Source organism: Chiloscyllium punctatum, unplaced genomic scaffold (assembly GCF_047496795.1).
Source record: "Chiloscyllium punctatum isolate Juve2018m unplaced genomic scaffold, sChiPun1.3 scaffold_1505, whole genome shotgun sequence".
In the NCBI taxonomy this organism is placed as follows: Eukaryota; Metazoa; Chordata; class Chondrichthyes; order Orectolobiformes; family Hemiscylliidae; genus Chiloscyllium; species Chiloscyllium punctatum.
Genome location: NW_027311239.1, coordinates 30,001 through 32,626, shown reverse-complemented (window position 1 = coordinate 32,626; position 2,626 = coordinate 30,001).

The following is a 2,626-nucleotide window of genomic DNA, read 5'->3' as shown; positions in this document are numbered from 1 at the left end:
GAGCAGTCACATTCACCCCCCATCCCCTTTCGGCCCCCTTCCCACGGTTGGAAATGCATGAAAATCGGCCTGTACACGGTGGCGCTCCCCCCTCGAAGGTGAGACCTTCGGCAGAACCGCCGGGTCAAATCCTGCCGAGCTACCCGCGTTAGAGGTCTCAATGTCGGCTTCAGCAGTCACATTCAATCCCATTCCCGTTTGGACCTCTTCCCGCCGATGGAAATGCACAAAATTCGGCCTGAACACGCGGGGCGCTCCCCCCTCGAAGGCGAGACCGTCGCCAGAACCGCCGGGTCAAATCCGGCTGAGCTACCCGCGTTACAGGTCTCAAAGTCGGGTTGAGCAGTCACGTTCACCCCCATCCCCTTTCGGACCCCTTCCACGGTTGGAAATGCATGAAAATCGGCCTGTACACGGTGGGCGCTCCCCCCTCGAAGGTGAGACCTTCGGCAGAACCGCCGGGTCAAATCCGGCCGAGCTACCCGCGTTAGAGGTCTCAATGTCGGCTTCAGCAGTCACATTCAATCCCATTCCCGTTTGGACCTCTTCCCGCCGATGGAAATGCACAAAATTCGGCCTGAACACGCGGGACGCTCCCCCCTCGAAGGTGAGACCTTCGGCAGAACCGCCGGGTCAAATCCGGCCGAGCTACCCGCGTTAGAGGTCTCAATGTCGGCTTCAGCAGTCACATTCAATCCCATTCCCGTTTGGACCTCTTCCCGCCGATGGAAATGCACAAAATTCGGCCTGAACACGCGGGACGCTCCCCCCTCGAAGGCGAGACCGTCGCCAGAACCGCCGGGTCAAATCCGGCTGAGCTACCCGCGTTACAGGTCTCAAAGTCGGGTTGAGCAGTCACGTTCACCCCCATCCCCTTTCGGACCCCTTCCCACGGTTGGAAATGCATGAAAATCGGCCTGTACACGGTGGGCGCTCCCCCCTCGAAGGTGAGACCTTCGGCAGAACCGCCGGGTCAAATCCGGCCGAGCTACCCGCGTTAGAGGTCTCAATGTCGGCTTCAGCAGTCACATTCAATCCCATTCCCGTTTGGACCTCTTCCCGCCGATGGAAATGCACAAAATTCGGCCTGAACACGCGGGACGCTCCCCCTCGAAGGTGAGACCTTCGGCAGAACCGCCGGGTCAAATCCGGCCGAGCTACCCGCGTTAGAGGTCTCAATGTCGGCTTCAGCAGTCACATTCAATCCCATTCCCGTTTGGACCTCTTCCCGCCGATGGAAATGCACAAAATTCGGCCTGAACACGCGGGACGCTCCCCCCTCGAAGGCGAGACCGTCGCCAGAACCGCCGGGTCAAATCCGGCTGAGCTACCCGCGTTAGAGGTCTCAAAGTCGGGTTGAGCAGTCACGTTCACCCCCATCCCCTTTCGGACCCCTTCCCACGGTTGGAAATGCATGAAAATCGGCCTGTACACGGTGGGCGCTCCCCCCTCGAAGCTGAGACCTTCGGCAGAACCGCCGGGTCAAATCCGGCCGAGCTACCCGCGTTAGAGGTCTCAATGTCGGCTTCAGCAGTCACATTCAATCCCATTCCCGTTTGGACCTCTTCCCGCCGATGGAAATGCACAAAACTCGGCCTGAACACGCGGGACGCTCCCCCCTCGAAGGTGAGACCTTCGGCAGAACCGCCGGGTCAAATCCGGCCGAGCTACCCGCGTTAGAGGTCTCAATGTCGGCTTCAGCAGTCACATTCAATCCCATTCCCGTTTGGACCTCTTCCCGCCGATGGAAATGCACAAAATTCGGCCTGAACACGCGGACGCTCCCCCCTCGAAGGCGAGACCGTCGCCAGAACCGCCGGGTCAAATCCGGCCGAGCTACCCGCGTTAGAGGTCTCAATGTCGGCTTCAGCAGTCACATTCAATCCCATTCCCTTTTGGAACACTTCCCGCCGTTAACAATGCACGATATTCGGCCTGAACACGCGGGACGCTCCCCCCTCGAAGGTGAGACCTTCGGCAGAACCGCCGGGTCAAATCCTGCCGAGCTACCCGCGTTAGAGGTCTCAATGTCGGCTTCAGCAGTCACATTCAATCCCATTCCCGTTTGGACCTCTTCCCGCCGATGGAAATGCACAAAATTCGGCCTGAACACGCGGGACGCTCCCCCCTCGAAGGCGAGACCGTCGCCAGAACCGCCGGGTCAAATCCGGCCGAGCTACCCGCGTTAGAGGTCTCAATGTCGGCTTCAGCAGTCACATTCAATCCCATTCACGTTTGGAACACTTCCCGCCGTTAACAATGCACGATATTCGGCCTGAACACGCGGGACGCTCCCCCCTCGAAGGTGAGACCTTCGGCAGAACCGCCGGGTCAAATCCTGCCGAGCTACCCGCGTTAGAGGTCTCAATGTCGGCTTCAGCAGTCACATTCAATCCCATTCCCGTTTGGACCTCTTCCCGCCGATGGAAATGCACAAAATTCGGCCTGAACACGCGGGGCGCTCCCCCCTCGAAGGCGAGACCGTCGCCAGAACCGCCGGGTCAAATCCGGCTGAGCTACCCGCGTTACAGGTCTCAAAGTCGGCTTCAGCAGTCACATTCAATCCCATTCCCTTTTGGAACACTTCCCGCCGTTAACAATGCACGATATTCGGACTGAACACGGG